The following is a 21,917-nucleotide window of genomic DNA, read 5'->3' as shown; positions in this document are numbered from 1 at the left end:
CTCAAAAACGGGTTGGCAACGTTAATTATTATAATTTTGTGCTGGAAAAAGAATGATGCAATATTTTATTTTGTTTTTATTGTATGTGAATTATTTTTCTCAACTTAAGATAAATATATATACACTTATGGTTATTAGCTTCTCATCAACCTCTTGTGTTATTTAATACTGTTATATGTTAAGTGATGAGACTAATCTAGAGCTGCTGTTAATATTGTGTTAGCAGCAGTAGTTTCAATCACTGTTATTTAATTTAACACTTAAAGTACACATAGCGTACATATACATCATGAGTAACATGTCCCACGGTGCGCATGGCGTACATATACGCTATAGGGTGCCAGGCACGATTCAAATGGCCAGCGGCTTTACGAGGTTCACATCAGCTTCCTAAGGGCTTCTGTAAACAGACGCTATGATGAAAAAAAATTGTGGGCAATATTCTCAAGTGTGAGAGCCACAGTACTGTGGGAGCAACTAAGGCTGGCGCACGCAGCATAAGCTAACAGCATTGCTGTTCAGCTTGTGACCACAGCATCGCCGAAAAATGTCAAAATAAATATGTAACTGCTATTATTTAGTGATGACAATATTACAGATGACCCCTGACTGTGATAAAAATGAAACAGGATTGTGATAATAGCAGGATTGTTGTGATAATTAGCGCTGTGTGGGAGTAGTAATGCTGTGAGAGGGAGGGAGATAACGTCGTTTACTAACTGTGGGGCCACCTGTTATTGTCTGCATTCACCATTCCAGCTCAGTGGTTTTCTATGGTGAACACAAATGTAGATATTTATATATAATGTGTGTATCAGTGTAATAACAGCAAATGGATTATGTTGGGAGGAGCCATTTGGGTGACAGAGGTGGCATAGTCTGCAGGACTTCTCTACCTAGGAAGAAGGTGGCCACTATGCACTCTACAAGCTTAGGTGTACAGTTACGGTGCATACAACATGTAGATACTTATATATAATGTGTGTATATAGTGTAATAACACTACAAACAGATTAGTTGGTTGAGAAATTTAGTGCACCTGACCTTGAACGAGTGAGGGAGGCAGCCGTCAACTGACTGTGGATGTAGCGACATCTCTTAGTGCCTGAACTAACTATAACAGCTGAGTTGTACAGTTGTGGTGAACAAAACATGTAGATACTTATATATAATGTGTGTATATAGTGTAATAACTGCAAAACTATTTGTTTATTGTTTTATGACCGTAATAATTGAAACGCTAATATGAACACTATACTTCTCAGTATAACAATGATTCACACATTTTATTATATTATTCTATTACACTATTGAATAATATTACTTGAAAAAACTAAGAAAAATCAATCAGAAACTTTGAAATAATTAGGTAATAATATCTTTGTGGCAATACCCACCTGTCAGCTCGGGTGACAATGACCGCTTCTGAAGACCACTCTGTCAATGCTCACATTTTGCCAGACTTCCCCCGTCTATTGTGCCCAAAATATGTTCCCTACGATTTTTTTTATTTGTCCCGTGCTCAGGGAACACAAATTAACACTTTTAGAAGATTTTTGTTTTAGAATTTCTTTTTCTTGCGCACAAGGGTGTACATCTCCTCAGGACCCCTTAGCAGCTCAAGGGTTAATGTTATTGTTTTGTTTAGTGGCTATTCACGAAAATAAAATATCACACATCTAGTGGTAAAATTTTGTGATATCGATCTGCGAATATAACTGTCCACTTATATGGTCAAAGATTTTTGGAAGGCACTGAATTTGAGTGTTTTTTCACTCACTGGTTTTTATTTGCTTACATGTATTTCTGCTCCTTGGTTAATGATCTTGGAACAATAATGGTGCTTTAATTGTTGGCAATAACTTTTGTATACACTGCAAACTGAGGTTTACTGAGTTTCTAGGCTGCAAGTGTTTTATAGCAGTTTACTTTAACTGTTATATGTTTTATAATTTATTTATTACATTGATTCATTTATGGATTATGAAGATCCCGGTTTGAAGAACCAAAAGAATATGGGAAAAATCTCCCAGCAGGAATTTATTTATTTATTTATTTATTTATTTATTCATTTATTTAATTTGTTTTAATTTTTTCTTAAGAATTTAAAATCTAATTTTGTTATAGTTATTCATAGTTATCCTGCTTGGAGCCTCCCTTCACAACCTGGGTGGGTTATTTAATAATATAGTCAACCTAATCGAAAATAATTGATTAGTAGAAATTTAGTACTATATTTGAAATTTGTTAATCTATAATGGTTAGTTTAAAAACAAAGCACAGCATAGTTGTTATGTAGAATGTAGTTTGTTTAATCAGCAACGCTCATGTCCTGATCATATAAGTTGCGTCGCCTCGTGGTCGAGCATGCTAGCATTAGAACGTGTTCCATGCAGTTCCAAGTAATTCTGCATTACTATCACTATTCTGCATTTATCAGTGCAATCTTCCCCTCAGTTTCACCTCTGAATTGGTCACATAGTAATAATCACAACAAATATATGAAGCATATAACAAGAGAAAGGAGGTAATAATTAAATGATTCGGCTGACCCATTTCGGGTAGCTTTGGTCCAAGTCCTAACCACTAGACTTACTTATAAAATATGGCCATAAAATGGAACTACTTAACTGTCTAACGGATACAGAACTCTTCCATATATCTAGCTAAGTTTGTGATGATAATAGGTGAATCTGGCATCCCACAACACTAAGGTTCGCAGGAAATATTCCTTTAGCTCGTGTAGTATGCTCACTGGGCTCAGCTTTCTGTTGTCAATATGCCATCTCTCCTTCTCCTCTAACCCAGGGATTCGTCCTCTGGCACTGTTCTAAATCTGTCTTTATCATCATTGGGGAGGAGACTTTGTTTTTATTTATTACTAGCTGTATCCAGCAAAAGCAACCTCTCCCAGTCCTCCCCACCAATCCCCCTCTCCCCTGTCCCCTCGTCCTCCCAACCATTCCTCACTCCTCCGTCCCCTTGTCCTCCCAACCTTTTCCCACTACCCCGTCCCATCACAGCCCATCCTCCAAATAGACAGTACGTTTTAATACTAAATGTAATAAGTACAAACTGGACTATCGGCATAGTACAAAAATACACTTAATAGCCAACATTGCACCAAAATATTGTGAATATTAACTTTTTTAAAGTTTACCTGAAAAGCTGCATAGAAAACCACTACCTAACTTAACCGTGGGAGTGTAGGAGGACAAGCATATAAATAGCATTTATTGATTCTTAATTACAATTACTATTTAACCTATAGCTATATTGATATTACAATTTAATAAAACTAATAAAACAAAACTAAAGTCATTCAATAAATTATAAATTACCTCAGGATATTTTAAAATTTTGTATAAAATCTCTATTATTTAATAAAACTGAAAAATAATGTTTTTATATTTAAAACTTGTGTATATAAAACTAAACATTAAATTTTAACCTAATATTTTTAAATTGTATTAACAGAAAATGAGGAGAATATACGGGGAGTTAAATGCAACAGCACAATTAAGTGTATTTATGTACCATGCAGACTGTCAGGAATGAAATTATTACATTTAGTATTAAAGAGTAATGTCTATTTGGAGGAAAGGTGGCCCCTTGTCCTCCCCACCATTACCCCCCTCCCCTGTCCACTTGTCCAATGCATTCCCAAATGATCTGATGTTCCCATCAGAAAATTGGGAACATCAAATGATCTGATGTTTCCATCACTGAAATATAAGAAAAACAGTTAAAAACCGAAATTAAAAAAACAAACTATACTCAGAAAATAAAAGGTATGGTAAACAACACAGCTCAATTCCAATGCAATGTCACACAAAATAATTAAATCAAAACTAAAATAAATTTAAATCTATGAAAATTCAATTTATAAATGAAATCGAAAACATTGAAATGAAATCGTGTTATATATAGTATAGTGTGTGTTCCTCTTACACGCAACAGATGGCACTGTTTTAAAAAAAAAATATGTTTTTACCTGTCACAGGTTTGGAATCTATACTTATACTCACAAAATAAACGGTTTTGTAAACAACACAGCTCAATTCCAATGCAATTTCACACAAAATATTTATATAAAATGAAAATAAATCGAAATCTATGAAAATTTAATTTATCAGTGCAATTGGAAACATTGAAATGTAATTGTAGCATATTTAGTGTAGCATGTGTTGCTCCTATGGGCAACAGATAGCGCTGTTCCTTAAAAAAAAGAATATTTCTACCTGTCACAGGTGTAGCATCTATACTTATACTTACGAAATGAACAGTATGGTAAACAGCATCTATATAGTAGGTATATAAAAACATGAGCGTATTCGAATGGAACATTGTGTCAAAATTTCAAAGCAATCGGTGAAGAACTTTCGGAGATTAGCAATTTTGAACAAACGAACATTTACATTTTTATTTATATAAATTTAATTATATCCAGTCATGGGTAACCCTTTTTATTTAATTTGATCCCCAGCATAGCAGTTTAAAGGTTATCTAATGTGTGTATTATGAATAAATAGAAATTCAGGGGACATGGCAAGTCCCATTTTCTACAAGGAGCCATGAAATCCAAATTTCCTTTATATGATTCCCTAAGTTATTTAGGGCTAGTTAGTATTAGTATTTGCCTTACATGACAGCTTTTGGTTGGTATGAGAGTAGTTAGTATCGAGTGTTGGAATTTCTAACATGCTGGAACATCTGCAAATGGGACACCCTCTCCTCCCCAACACTCACAGAGCTAGAATTATTCAAAGTAGTATTGGCTGTGTCCCCAGAACAATTATCCCCTTCCTCACTAGAAAAAGAAGTACTGGTTAGAGCAACTGGATGGGATCCTGGAACGTCTTCAGACGGTTCAAGTGCACTAGCATAACCTGGTTCCATTTGTCCTTGTGCCTGACTTTGTACATGAGGTCCCCAACCTTTTCTATCACTATACAGGAGCCTTCGTACTTGCGGGACATAGAGTTTCCCAATGAAGGATTTATTAAGCGGACATAATCACCTGGATCAAATTCCCTCAACTTAGCTTGAGAATTGTATCGCTCAATCATACTAGTGTAATCATGCTAGCTTTGACCGTCTCTAAATGCTAGCAGAAGCCTTATTGTCAATGAGTCTCTGGTGGTGTTGGACAAAATAATCTGAGCATGGCCCTTGTGCCCATGTTCATTTAAAATAATCTGAGCTTTTGGATGATGTGACATTACCTAACAGCTTTTCCTGTAACATTTGTTAGGGTCCACGGACCTTATGAACAAAGACTAACTAAACAGGAGAACTGCCCACTTAACTCTGTAGTCCCTCTCGAGCTACAAACAAAACATAAGGCAAGTTCATACGAAGCCCTGTTAGAACTTTCACAGGACATCTAAAGCATCTGCTTCAAAGTCTGATGGAATCGTTCAATTACCCCTTGGCGTTGGGATTGATATGGACAAGAAACCTTGTGAGTTATTCATTTTTCTTTACCAAAATGTTCTAAGGTATCAGACTTAAAGTTACTGCCATTGTCAGTTTGCACTACCGGGGGTAATCCATTTAAGCAATTACAGTTTTTGCTCTAATATTCATCAAAGCAAATGCCTCTTGGAAAGGAGTTGTGATAAACATCATAGTTATCAGGTAAATATTAACAGCTTTAGTATTAAGCAATAGACCAACAAAATCCATCACCACATGAGAAAAGTCTCCTCTGGTACTCCAATACGCCTAAGAGGACATTTTCCTCTGTGACGGATGGCTCCAGGGAAATCTTAGAGATAGGTACCATAATCGGCAATCTAGAACCCCTTACCCTGTCCCTTGCTAAAACATTCCCACTCTTCCCTACCACCCGAGTGCTTGTGGTCATATGTAAAAACATGGACTGACTTCAGTAGAAGCCTCCAGACTTCCTGTGTTTTCAGTAGGAATCTGGTTTTATGACTTCACAAGTTAACGGTGGTCTAGTGGTATAGTATGCGACTCACAATGTCGGGGTTATACGTTCGCACCCACCTATAGTCCCAGTGGATCTTCTAGTTGCTATATATATCACACTAATGTGATTTCTGTGTGATTATTATTATTATTATTATTATTATTATTATTATTATTATTATTAACTTTTTGTAGGTGCGGGTTGAGAAGGTAGAGCATGTAGTGTTGGGATGAGTGTATGTGTATGCCTAGGTCTACTGTGTTATGAGGAAGGTAGCATGGTGTTCAAGGTGTATTGGAACTGTGTATTTGTTTGCCTTCTCAAAATTTCCAGTAAGTATTGAGTGGCTGTATATTTCCTGTTTGGTGAAAGTTTTCCTTGATGATGTAGTCCAAACATCGTGTTCTTAAACCCATGCCCCGGTATAGACTAATATTTACTTGATCACAGCCGCAGTCCGGAACAATGCTGCTTTCTGATTGGTTGCCAGCTGATAAAGAAGCAGTTTGATATGAATTTTGGTGAGGAATAGACACCTCTTGTTGTTGATGCTATCGTGCACCCTCTTCGTCGTGGCTAGATATACATAGTATGCCAGTGAATCACACCTACAGTCTGTTTTGTACATCCCTGTTCCACCCCATACACCTTGGTAAGGTTAATATTGCCATACAGTTGTAAATCATGTAATATAGACTCACAATTATTAAAAAAAAGTCTAGTTAAAGAAATAAACACAACTCTCTAAGGGACAATATCATTTTAATCTATGATAGGTAACACAAAACACACAACATAGATAACATAGTAATCATCCAGAAATATTCTTATAACACAATGGGCGAAATAACACCTCTTAACACTGATCACTGACTACACTGTACAACATGTATGTCATATAATATGATTAATAGTCTAGCCAGACTCCTTATCAACTCAAATGAACATAAAAATGAAAATGACACAGACTTATCTAAGACATAGGTCCGACCAACTCTATACACCCAACGCTATTGGCTTCTTCTCACGCCTTGACACGTGACATTCACACAGTTACCAATATACATCAGATACGAATTCTTTCAGACACTCTGACCTACTGAGAATAATCACTCTAAACACGAGTAAAAACATTATTATGTACACTTTGCATAATACATACAATAATTCCGTTATATGACTACAATACAAAGAAATAATTACAGAGTATGTCAATGATGCAAAGTTGGTTGCAACACATGAACCACTGCTGGCGATAAAACTTTCTTTAATGGTCGTGTCCTCGAAGAGACACCAACCTTACTCATCTCAACCATGATAAACCCACATGATGTATAAGAGAATACTATCATTACTGACACATGTCAGCATGATACAAATACATAACAAAATATTCAAATATTTTGTAAACATATTAGTATGTACATTTCATCCTACAATAAACTGAAGGGTGAAAATGTGTAATTATTGGATATACGTTTCGTAGTAAGAATCAGGTAATTAACTGATTCGTAACATCCCTCCCCTCCTGAAGAAAAATGTAATTAATATAAAAATAATTGCATTTTTACTAAACATATGTACAGTATTAAGTTCTCAACCACTCAGGATGAATACACAGAATAATAAACATAAAGTAAACACGCACAATAAACATAAAAGTAAACATGCACAATAAACATAGAAGTAAACATATCAAAATATATTACAGAACATTCCATATTGTTACTTCAACTGAGAATCCCCTGGATAAAGCATCTGTAATAACATCCTGCCTACCAGGAATATGTTTAATTAGTAAATTAAATTCATGTAGTATTAAAGACAATCTTAGGGTTCTCTGGTTCTTACACTTCATTGAATTCATGAAAATTAATGGGTTATGATCTGTAAATACATATGCTCTGTTACCTGACTGGTATGTTTAAATTTTGTTATAAGCCAATATCAGACAAAGGGTGTCTGATATTGGTATCTCTACAAAATACTGATATCTCTACAAGATAATAATCTTGAGCTTTATCAAACTTGTGTGAGAAATAATACACAAGATGCTCTACATTATCTGCTTCTACTTGAAAAAGAACAGCACTATTTCCTAGACCAGAAGTGTCTATATTCACAATGAAAGTCTTGTCATATTGTGGACTAGCTAACACAGGTGTAGTTGAAAGAATTCCTTTCAATACTTGAAAAGTATTCTGACACTCCTGCGTCCACTTGAACTTTACACTTTTTCTTAAAAGATTAGTTAAAGGTGCAGCCACTATGGAAAAGTTCTTACAATAACGTCTGTAATAAGCACACATCCCAATGAATCTCTGCACTGTTTTTACTAGTTAATACTGGGTAATCTACGAATGCTTGGATTTTGTCTTGGGTACTGAGGGTATCATCTTGGCTTGCCCAACCTCATGGCCCATGTAAATTATCGTTCCATTAGCCCAGCTACATTTACTCACATTGACTGTTAAATTCGCGTGTTGAAATACTGCAAACAATTTCTTCAAACTAGAAATATGAAATTCTTGAAACATACTCTAAATCACAATATCATCTAAATACGTTTTGCAACCTGACACATCTTTTTGAATATATGGAGTTTAATCATTTTAGAATACGGAGTAAACCTCTGGCACTACAATAGGTTGTAAGAGTGCTGGTTGAACAGTCTGGTTTGGCATATACACAGTTTTACATACTAAGCCATTGTGACAATATCTGACCACATCCCTTTTTTAGTTTAGGTCAATTTCTTCAAACTATATATATATATATATATTACATTTTCAAAGACTTCACATATACACAACTGATTAGAACTTGCGTTTCCCTGATTTTATATCTACATTTGAGTGAGGTGGGAAGGGTGATGTGGCATTACATTTGAGTAAGGTGGGAAGGATGATGTGGCATTAGAGGATATTAATAGGGTATTAAAAGTATCAACACAAGACAGAACACGAAACAATGGATATTGAATAGAAGTGTTTGTAGAAAGCCTATTGGTCCATATTTCTTGATGCTTCTATATTGGAGCGGAGTCTTGAGGTGGGTAGAATATAGTTGTGCAATAATTGGCTGTTGATTGCTGGTGTTGACTTCTTGATGTGTAGTGCCTCGCAAACGTCGAGCCGCCTGCTATCGCTGTATCTATCGATGATTTCTGTGTTGTTTACTAGGATTTCTCTGGCGATGGTTTGGTTATGGGAAGAGATTATATGTTCCTTAATGGAGCCCTGTTGTTTATGCATCGTTAAACGCCTAGAAAGAGATGTTGTTGTCTTGCCTATATACTGGGTTTTTTGGAGCTTACAGTCCCCAAGTGGGCATTTGAAGGCATAGACGACGTTAGTCTCTTTTAAAGCGTTCTGTTTCGTGTCTGGAGAGTTTCTCATGAGTAGGCTGGCCGTTTTTCTGGTTTTATAGTAAATCGTCAGTTGTATCCTCTGATTTTTGTCTGTAGGGATAACGTTTCTATTAACAATATCTTTCAGGACCCTTTCCTCTGTTTTATGAGCTGTGGAAAAGAAGTTCCTGTAAAATAGTCTAATAGGGGGTATAGGTGTTGTGTTAGTTGTCTCTTCGGAGGTTGCATGGCTTTTCACTTTCCTTCTTATGATGTCTTCGATGAAACCATTGGAGAAGCCGTTATTGACTAGAACCTGCCTTACCCTACAGAGTTCTTCGTCGACTTGCTTCCATTCTGAGCTGTGGCTGAGAGCACGGTCGACGTATGCGTTAACAACACTCCTCTTGTACCTGTCAGGGCAGTCGCTGTTGGCATTTAGGCACATTCCTATGTTTGTTTCCTTTGTGTAGACTGCAGTGTGGAAACCTCCGCCCTTTTCCATGACTGTTACATCTAGAAAAGGCAGCTTCCCATCCTTTTCCGTCTCGTAAGTGAAACGCAGCACGGAACTCTGCTCAAATGCCTCCTTCAGCTCCTGCAGATGTCTGACATCAGGTACCTGTGTAAAAATGTCGTCAACATACCTGCAGTATATGCCTTTTCTAGATGTAACAGTCATGGAAAAGGGCGGAGGTTTCCACACTGCAGTCTACACAAAGGAAACAAACATAGGAATGTGCCTAAATGCCAACAGCGACTGCCCTGACAGGTACAAGAGGAGTGTTGTTAACGCATACGTCGACCGTGCTCTCAGCCACAGCTCAGAATGGAAGCAAGTCGACGAAGAACTCTGTAGGGTAAGGCAGGTTCTAGTCAATAACGGCTTCTCCAATGGTTTCATCGAAGACATCATAAGAAGGAAAGTGAAAAGCCATGCAACCTCCGAAGAGACAACTAACACAACACCTACACCCCCTATTAGACTATTTTACAGGAACTTCTTTTCCACAGCTCATAAAACAGAGGAAAGGGTCCTGAAAGATATTGTTAATAGAAACGTAATCCCTACAGACAAAAATCAGAGGATACAACTGACGATTTACTATAAAACCAGAAAAACGGCCAGCCTACTCATGAGAAACTCTCCAGACACGAAACAGAACGCTTTAAAAGAGACTAACGTCGTCTATGCCTTCAAATGCCCACTTGGGGACTGTAAGCTCCAAAAAACCCAGTATATAGGCAAGACAACAACATCTCTTTCTAGGCGTTTAACGATGCATAAACAACAGGGCTCCATTAAGGAACATATAATCTCTTCCCATAACCAAACCATCGCCAGAGAAATCCTAGTAAACAACACAGAAATCATCGATAGATACAGCGATAGCAGGCGGCTCGACGTTTGCGAGGCACTACACATCAAGAAGTCAACACCAGCAATCAACAGCCAATTATTGCACAACTATATTCTACCCACCTCAAGACTCCGCTCCAATATAGAAGCATCAAGAAATATGGACCAATAGGCTTTCTACAAACACTTCTATTCAATATCCATTGTTTCGTGTTCTGTCTTGTGTTGATACTTTTAATACCCTATTAATATCCTCTAATGCCACATCATCCTTCCCACCTTACTCAAATGTAATGCCACATCACCCTTCCCACCTCACTCAAATGTAGATATAAAATCAGGGAAACGCAAGTTCTAATCAGTTGTGTATATGTGAAGTCTTTGAAAATGTAATAAGTTTTACGAAACGCGCCCGTGTCGCGTCAGACTAGAAATAAAAATGAATTTTGGAGAAGTGATTTTTGATTTACCTCCAACAGTGAAGCATAATGTACGAAAGATTGAGAAAATTCGTGTTAGAATTATTAATCTTACTTTTTCGGTCATATTTAATAAAATATGTCTACAGGAAAGACTGCTACCAAAATATACTAATATATATATATATATATATATATATATATATATATATATATATATATATATATATATATATATATATATATATATATATATATATATATATATATATATATATATAAATACATATATATATATATAAATACATATATATACATATAAATACATATATAAATACATATATATATATATATATATATATATATATATATATATATATATATATATATATATATATATATATATATATATATATATATATAAATACATATATATATATATATATATATATATATATATATATATATATATATATATATAAAATATAATATAAATTATAAATATTGCATAATATAAATATATTATGCAATTCACATAAGAATAGAACAACCTACCATGAACACCCAAATCACGGAACTACCCAGCAAACACAAATCATCTACACAACGTTCGCCTATCTCTTCCCATAGGTGTGGGAATGATTTGCATTGAGAATGGTGCAGGAAAGCCTTTGAGAAACTTTTACTCAAAAAATCCAAACACAAAGGTTTAATTATAAATTGTTTTTCTACAATTATTTTCTTCCAAATGTAAAACAAATAGGTTTTACATGTTTAAATATAAAATTTATGGTGTTTTTTTGTAAAATTCATTAATAAATTGTGAATGATATATATTGGCTGAGTGAAACCTTTAAAATCCATTTAGTTATAATTTGAACAGAAAAAAGTATTTTTCCAAATTTTCTAAAAATTGCTCTTGTTAACACAATTTGACTCCTTATACATTCCACTAAACACTATATCATGTTTAAATATATAATTTATGTATTATTCTCTAAAATAATTTATATAAATTATATAAGTTGCTGGAAAGTGGTGTTAAAGATTCTGAAAACATTTTGTTGTGTTAATATGTTCTTATTAACTATGTCTCAAGTTCACAGTTTATCAAACAAGAATATTAACATTCGTCAACTCTTAAAATCTTATATGTTATCTTGCTGGTGCAAAAAAGGGTGAATCTTTAGGAACAGCTATAGTATCTATATATCACAAATGGTGTTTTCCCTAACTCAAACAATGTAGGGTTTATTATTCTACACATATTTCTAATGACTCTTAGATGTTTACATTCTCTGAAGTATAATTGTGAAGGCTGTGTCCATCACTCTCAACACAGATTCTTAAACTCGTCTCTGCAGGTTCAACTATATAATTAGTTTCCATTTTGAATTTCCATGGACATTTGTATCCAAAATGAAACCAATGTGGTTTCCTTCAGCGCCTTCAGCCAGCACATTTGCTCATTCATTTCCACAGATTCCAACAAGGTAGGGGATTTACAGAAATTTGTATATTCATATTGTTATATATTAAAAATATGAATGCAGTTCAATATGATAAGACAAATACATGAGTTTATGATAAATTCGTTTTCTGTGATATACCATTGATATGCTCTTTTTTTCTTTAAACGGCAGACTAAACTAAAGTGCTCACATCAACAGATTTGATGTATAAATGGTCAACGCTCAACAGAGTTAGTATAAATGTATTAGTATAAATCTTACTTGTCTCATTGTTAATTCACATTCAATGTCAACTTGTGGTTGCATTGTACAAGGCCAACACAGATGATCGAAGGAAACTAACTCTGCTCTAGTTCCATGAAGTTGCTATTTGGTCTTTACTCAATGCATTGTACATGCATTGTACAAGGCCAACACAGATGATCGAAGGAAACTAACTCTGCTCTAGTTCCATGAAGTTGCTATTTGGTCTTTATTGAAATTTGACAAGGCAGAGTGGCCTGCAACAACTACACCATCTCCACATCTAGTTCATGCTCCAGACATAAATCATGACACTGGTCCTGTGTATCCTGCTGCTGACCCGTCAACACCTGGCCCGTCGGGTGTGAGGCGCCCTCTCTTCACGTCTACACCTAGTGCTGAAGCTGAATCTGATGAAGATAATTCATATTCCACATTAGTGTTTGAAAACAATAGTGAGAGCGACGATTCAGACAGTAGTTTATTGCCAACCCAGAGACAACAGCGACGTGTTGTTATAGCAGAGACTCGCCTGAACTATAAATTGAAACATGAGCTGGTAAAAATCCCCAAACGTCGCAGGTGTGAAGTGTGTTCAAAGTCGGGTATCAGGAAGGAAACTGGTATAGCGTGCAAGACATGCGATGTTCCACTTTGCGTCATACCTTGTTACACCACTTATCACAGGAAAAGGGTGTATTGGGTGGACAAGAAATAACCACCTACATCAGCTTCACTCCACCTAGGAACATCTGTTGAGCAACTTCAGGAATCAGTACCTGTAGGAGGTGGAGTGGAGATAAAATGCTCAACTTATTTTACTACAATCGTCTTTGCTTTGGTAAGTACACATAATTGTCTTAGATTGTTTCAGTATTGTAGTCTATTTTCTTAGGAATATTTTGATACCTAAATGAGAACTGTAGCACGAAAACTAAAGTAAGTATACATGAAACAAGAGAAACTTTTTTTGTGGGTGTTGCGGGTGTGAGTTGGAGTGTCAAGAGCGGGTTCCGGTTGTGTGTTTTCCGTCATCTCTACAGCTGTGAATTCCAAGGAATTGTATTTGATATGCATATGTCTGTGTAGGGAATTTTATTCCGAACACTATACAAAAAAAAAACGGTGTGAAACAAGTATAAACTTGAAAAACATGAGCAAAGTAAAAACTTTTGACGCTCACGGGTACAAACACGCGTAAGATTTTATTCGCCGCAAATTTATTTGACGCTGTGTTGGCCAACTCTACCCATGTTCTTATAGAACTTTCTATTGCGAACACATTGCTATAAAAATGAAATACGTAGCTCCAGAAATAATGTCAGGACAGTGAAATCAGTATAAACATTCAAAGCCCTGCATCACACCAGTGTCGTCCCTGCTGAAATCACGGCTAATGCTTCGCCCAGTTCCCACACTCGTGCGGGTCACCCGATACCATAATTAGACATTGATAGGCATATGTCTGGGTGGGGAATTTTATTGTGAGTTCAGTGATATCAAAATGAGCGCTGTAGGTTGACTGTGAGGCTGGCAACAAACGAAAGAGTATGAACATTTACTTCCTGTTTGGGTGTCACGGCGAGTCATCTTCGTGTTTATTTACTTCGTGGTGGGATACCAAATGCTTCGGTGACATTTTATGCATATGATCTTGTAGAGAATTTTCTTGCCAACGCATTGATACCAAAATGAAAAACGTAGCTCGAGAATTGAGGTTAGCAGCGTGAAAAGATTATAAACTTTTTTGTGTTTACGCTTGAGCACAACCCGCTTGTTTTTCCAGCTAGTGCCGCGCGCACTAAAGTGTGCATTATACACACCATAATGCACCAGTACACACCATAAGGCACCAGAACACACACCATAAGGCACCAGTACACACCATAATGCACCAGTACACACCATAATGCACCAGTACACACCATAATGCACCAGTACACACCATAAGCCACCAGTACACAATAAGGCACCAGTACACACAATAATGCACCAGTACACACCATAAGGCACCAGTACACTCCATACGGCACCAGTACGCACCATAAGGCACTAGAACACACCATAAGGCACCAGTACACACCATAAAGCACCAGTATACACCATAAGGCCCCAGTACACACCATAAGGTACGAGTACACACTATAAGGCACCATCAGTACACACCTACAGGTATTTGTTTCTGGTGTGGTGCTCATGGGATCTGTTACAACCTTCTAGGAAGCTTTTAGGGTCAGGATTGACATTACAGTGCAGCGTTTTATATATATAAAATACACATGAGAGTATGTGCAGGGACTTAATATCTAACATATTCAGAGATTTGAGTAAGGGGTCCATATATACTGCCCGGTTGCCTGAAATGCTATATGCCTACTATATTGGCTTTAGGTATTGTATGCACTAGCTCTATCTATAAATCCAACATTATGTTTGTAAATCAACTATGTATGTACTTTCCTGAATAAAATTGACTTTACTCTACACTTATATGCTCTGTGGATTTGTTATCCCTTATCGTTTGGGAGAAAAAAAATGACTAATACGTTCGGCGAATGACTTTGACTTCAACTTCACTTTGACTTCGTTCATGTCATCGTATTTTCCGTAATATATAAAGGTTATGACAATTCAATTATATTATTGTGTGCAAATAATTTGGAAATTTCATGTACCCTAAAAATAGTAAAATAAAGAATAAGAATAATTAAATAATTGTTGTAGTAAATTGTCACACGTTCATCATACGCAAACGAACACACAGTGTGGAGCGTCAGTAGACCAAGGTCCGCGCCATTTTAAAACACGGCTTCGAATGTAAGTAATGTTTTTCTCGTACTAACACTGTGTTATGCAATAGATTAGGTCTTGAATTCACAAATTTAGTTGTTACATCTGACAGAGTATGTTAGACGGTGTAATGCTGGTCCATGTTGACGTATTTGTGGGCTTGATTGGTTTACATGTGATGGCACACAATATCGGCACCCCACAACATGCTGTTGAAGTTGGAATGCATGGCATAGGCTCCTCACACAATGTTCTTTATGTGGTCCTCAGGTGATAGTTTTCTATTTAGAACCACCCCTAGATCTCTTTCTTTATCAGAATTCCTTAAAGATTTCTCACATGGTTTTCCTAATGATAGATTGTGGGCTGTAAGGGACAGGTTTGATGTATGGATTAGTTGATAGAAGTTCCAGTCCACCTGTAGACAGGGATCTCACATCAGCTTGTATATTATACAAGGATAAGATTTGATAAATTCAGTTATTTGACTGAACACTGGCTCTGTTTAAATCAGAGATTTAAACATACATAGTCTAACCTAGCTCCTTTCTTTTTTACCTAGCCTAACCTAGCTTTTTTTCCCAAGCCGGTCTATGGCCCATGTTTTTTTTCGATGCCTCAGTGGTCCATGCACATGTCCGTTCAAGGAGATTAAATAGCCGTTCTATGGCCCCAGGGTTTTACGAACTTCTTTTTCCCAAGCCGGTCTATGGCCCGTGTTTTTTTTTATGCCTCAGTGGTCCATGCACAGGTCCGTTCAAGGGGATTAAATAGCCGTTCTATGGCCCCAGGGTTTTCTCAAATTTTCTTTCATAGCCGGTCTATGGCCCCTGGGTTTTACGAACTTTTTTTCCCAAGCCGGTCTATGGCCCCTGGGTTTTACGAACTTTTTTTCCCAAGCCGGTCTATGGCGTGTATGTTAAATAAACCAAATTTTTCACTTTTGACAATTGAGCACCTGCTACATCCAGATTCTAGGGAGGAAAGGAATATAATATAATATCTAATATATCTATCTGTGTGAAATAGATTAAATACATTTATTTGATATTCAGCTAATAGTTCTGTATTTTCTACATTCATCCATGTTTTGGTAAGTGCAATAATATGTATTGTTTCATTGCAGATTAGAGATTCAAGATAGTTCTAGATTTCCGAAGTACTGAAACGCGCGCCATACAGGCTTGGTGGATCTAGGTGTAAGGTAAAATTATTTACATTTACTTTTGTATTTATATGCATATATGCATTTATATGCATTATTCTCTAGAATAATAGATCTCGTAATAATTTTGCAAAAATAGTGGCATTTACTATTTTAAAAAGCTCGGGTGCAGGGGGGGGGGGGGGGGTTGTGTAAAAGCCTGGTTTGTGCCTCGGAGAGGCTATGGGATCCAGTCCCACCAAACACACACCGAAACTACGACGTTGGTGCAACGTTCGAGCAAGTTTTAACACCTCCTAACCAGTTATAACAACCAATATAGCAAGTTGTAACAACGTTGTAATACGTCATAAACACGTTAAGCCAAGATGTAGCAACTTTATTTCAAGTTGTTACAAGCGGAAAGTAGAGACAGTTTCGGTTTGTGTTTCCAGGGGTAAGATCGTCCTTCCTTTCCTCCCTAGAATCTGGATGTAGCAGGTGCTCAATTGTCAAAAGTGAAAAATTGGTTTTGTCTTCCGAATGCACCATATCTGTAATTTTTCTAATAATCTTTTAAAAATAGTAAATGCCACTATTTTTGCAAAATTATTACGAGATCTATTATTCTAATAAGAGTTTGATAAAATACAGTAGACTGCCTACTGGTTTTACCTGTAATAAGGTTTGATACAGATGATTATCCGTTCCAGGGGATTAAATAGCCGTTCTATGGCCCCAGGGTTTTCTCAAATTTTCTTTCATAGCCGGTCTATGGCCCCTGGGTTTTACGAACTTTTTTTCCCAAGCCGGTCTATGGCCCCTGGGTTTTACGAACTTTTTTTCCCAAGCCGGTCTATGGCGTGTATGTTAAATAAACCAAATTTTTCACTTTTGACAATTGAGCACCTGCTACATCCAGATTCTAGGGAGGAAAGGAATATAATATAATATCTAATATATCTATCTGTGTGAAATAGATTAAATACATTTATTTGATATTCAGCTAATAGTTCTGTATTTTCTACATTCATCCATGTTTTGGTAAGTGCAATAATATGTATTGTTTCATTGCAGATTAGAGATTCAAGATAGTTCTAGATTTCCGAAGTACTGAAACGCGCGCCATACAGGCTTGGTGGATCTAGGTGCAAGGTAAAATTATTTACATTTACTTTTGTATTTATATGCATATATGCATTTATATGCATTATTCTATAGAATAATAGATCTCGTAATAATTTTGCAAAAATAGTGGCATTTACTATTTTAAAAAGCTCGGGTGCAGGGGGGGGGGGGTTGTGTAAAAGCCTGGTTTGTGCCTCGGAGAGGCTATGGGATCCAGTAAGATCGTCCTTCCTTTCCTCCCTAGAATCTGGATGTAGCAGGTGATCAATTGTCAAAAGTGAAAAATTGGTTTTGTCTTCCGAATGCACCATATCTGTAATTTTTCTAATAATCTTTTAAAAATAGTAAATGCCACTATTTTTGCAAAATTATTACGAGATCTATTATTCTAATAAGAGTTTGATAAAATACAGTAGACTGCCTACTGGTTTTACCTGTAATAAGGTTTGATACAGATGATTATCCGTTCCAGGGGATTAAATAGCCGTTCTATGGCCCCAGGGTTTTCTCAAATTTTCTTTCATAGCCGGTCTATGGCCCCTGGGTTTTACGAACTTTTTTTCCCAAGCCGGTCTATGGCCCCTGGGTTTTACGAACTTTTTTTCCCAAGCCGGTCTATGGCGTGTATGTTAAATAAACCAAATTTTTCACTTTTGACAATTGAGCACCTGCTACATCCAGATTCTAGGGAGGAAAGGAATATAATATAATATCTAATATATCTATCTGTGTGAAATAGATTAAATACATTTATTTGATATTCAGCTAATAGTTCTGTATTTTCTACATTCATCCATGTTTTGGTAAGTGCAATAATATGTATTGTTTCATTGCAGATTAGAGATTCAAGATAGTTCTAGATTTCCGAAGTACTGAAACGCGCGCCATACAGGCTTGGTGGATCTAGGTGCAAGGTAAAATTATTTACATTTACTTTTGTATTTATATGCATATATGCATTTATATGCATTATTCTATAGAATAATAGATCTCGTAATAATTTTGCAAAAGTAGTGGCATTTACTATTTTTAAAAGATTATTAAAAAATTTACTGATATGGTGCATTCGGAAGACAAACCCAATTTTTCACTTTTGACAATTGAGCTCGGGTGCAGGGGGGGGGGGGGTTGTGTAAAAGCCTGGTTTGTGCCTCGGAGAGGCTATGGGATCCAGTAAGTTCAGTAGAACTTCGGTTTCAACCCTTTTACCCTGTTGTAGCTCAGTCGATTAAGGCAGTGTCTGGGATGCTCCCAGACGCAGGTTCGAATCCTCGTCACGGCCCTTGTGGATTTGTTCATTTGATGCATCACGTTATTGTGATCTGTGTGTGTAATTCTTCACTTGCTACAGCAACAGGAATGTGTGTGTATGTATTTGTGTTGTTGAATATGACCGAAAGTGTAAGATTAATGATTCTAACACAAATCGTCTGAATATTTGTTTTTCTTCACTGTCGAGAGTAGTTAAAAAAATTTACTCGAGTTTATTTTCACACTTTATTTATGGTCCTTAAGTCCCTCTCCTTAATGCTGCTGCTGTTTCTCGCATCTTTGCATCGCTTGTATGTTTGGGGGTTTGGCCTCTTGCTATATATTGATTCCATTTGTGTGTGTTTGGGTCTCAGGCCCTCTCGCAATTTCTGTTGAACAAACCCCTTTTCCTAGTTCTGCATCTCTCCTTTGGTACAAATTTTGTTGTGCTTTTATCATATATTTCACAAAACTTGACATACATTTCATTTACTTCATGTCCTATCAGCAAGTGTTTGTCAAATTCTTTAAGGAAAGTTTATCATCCTGATTGCAGATCTCTTGCGCTATTATGTCAACTTCTTGTGGATTCGCAATCATTATTTAATTTACCTTTAGGTGTTCTTTCACCAGCACAGCAACACTGTACCTCTCCCAACCAGTTTAAGATAAAAACTAAGTACTAACTAATTAACTCAATGTAACCTACCTTACCCCCAAAATGTCAACCCATGTCTTCTATTTTAAACAATGCTGTTTTGTTGACCAAATTGTATTTTTGTTTTTTTCTGCAATGTTTCCCCCCCCCCCCCCCCCACCACTCTACCACCACATTGAGTTTAGTAGCTCTGTGCACGTCAGGTGCTGTTTAATATACAGACCTACTCCTCCATTTGACCTAGTTTCTCTATCACATCTATATCACTTTGTGCTTTAGCCCTGGTGGAGCTTGGTCCACCAGGCTGTTGTTTGGAGTGGCCCGCAGATCCACATACAGTCTGCATATGATATACAGTCTGTTGATCAATTAAACTACAGTAGTTAGTTTTTATCATCCGAATGCACCAATATGTGTTCATTCTTCCCAGATGAAGGAACTAGGTTATATTCATCATCTGAATGCACCATCTGATGCTTTAACACACTCATGATACACGAGAGGTTTAAAAAACTTTTAAAACTTTTAAAACTTTTTGACCTATGTATTTAAAAGCAATTCTAAAGTTAAAAAGTGTAGCATAGGCCCCTCGCAGAATGTTCTTAATATGATCCTCAGGTTATAGTTTTCTATCTAAAACCACCCCTAGATCTCTTTCTTGATCAGAATTCTTTATAGATCTCTGTGGCTCGATCATAGAAACTGCTCTAAATCCTTGTTGGCCTGGATTGTGGAGGTCATTGGTCTCTATAAAACTAGTAATCTGACTCCTGATCACTCTCAAATAATTTTATTATGTGGGATGTTAGTGCAACTGGTCTATAATTCTTTGCCAATGCTTGTGTTGTGTTGTGTTGTTTTGGTAGTGATGTGCAATGTGTTGTTTTGGTAGTGATTCGTCCAGTTCTGGTAGTAGTGCGGTTGTTGTGTAGTGTAGTACTTGTGTGCTTGTTAATGACTTGTATTCCAGTCTTGTGGGTATCTCCTTTCCCCTACGGGCCAACTGCTTTGTTCTTACCTAGCATTTTGCTTTGTTTGGGTATGAATGTTTGTGTGCCGTATATTTTACAAAATTTGCCATATATCTCATTATTTACTCCTCTGCCTAGCAACAAGTCTGTCTAATTATACTCATTAACTGTTTTTCAAAGTTCCCCATAGTGTCCTTTATTGAAATCGAGTTCATGAACCGTTTCAATGTTCTTATTTTCTTCTAGATTATATCTTAAAGTATATTTAAATGTTATTGTTATTATTGTTATTAAATGTTATTGTGACATTGCATTGCAATTGAGCTATGTTGTTTACCATACCGTTCATTTCGTGAGTATAAGTATAGATGCCACACTTGTGACAGGTAAAACCATGCCTTTTTTGAAAAACAGCACCGTCTGTTGCACGTAAGAGCAACCCACACTATATTATGTTGCGATATTATTTCAATATTTCCGATTGTATTGATAATTTGAATTTTCATAGATTTCAATTTATTTTCATTTCGATTTAATAATTTTGTGTGACATTGCATTGAAATTGAGCTGTGTTGTTTACCATACTGTTCATTTCATGAGTATAGTTTATTTTTTTATTTTTTTCATTTCATTTTTTTAGCTGTTCTTATTTTTCAGTGATGGGAATATCAGATCATTTGATGTTCCCAATTTTCTGATGGAAGCATCAGACCATTATAGAATGCATCGGATGAGGTAGTTTGGAATGGTGGGGAGGACGAGAGGGGGGTATGGTGGGGAAGACGAGGGGACAGAGGAGAGGGTAATGGTGGGGAGGACGAGGGGACTGGGGAGTTGGGGATGGTGGGGACAGGGGAATGCTGGGGAGGACAAAGGGACAGGTGAATGGGAGATGGTGGGGGAGGAAGAAGGACAGGGGAGGGGAAAATGGTAAGGAGGACGATGGGACAGGGAAGTGGGAATAGTGGGGATGATGTGGGGACAGGGAAGTGGGAAGGACGAGAGGACTGTGGAATGGGGAATAGCAAAGTGAATTATAATTATATATATTAATTAATTCTTATAAATTTCCAGAAGCCTGTATCAACACCCACACTAATGCAACTGAAAGAGATGTTGAGACAAGTATTGCTGATATGTTGAAGAACGCCCCAAACAAACTCGGTGGAAACAGATACAAGGTAAAGTTTGCCA

Source organism: Procambarus clarkii, chromosome 80 (assembly GCF_040958095.1).
Source record: "Procambarus clarkii isolate CNS0578487 chromosome 80, FALCON_Pclarkii_2.0, whole genome shotgun sequence".
Lineage (NCBI taxonomy): Eukaryota > Metazoa > Arthropoda > Malacostraca > Decapoda > Cambaridae > Procambarus > Procambarus clarkii.
This window is presented reverse-complemented; position numbering follows the sequence as displayed.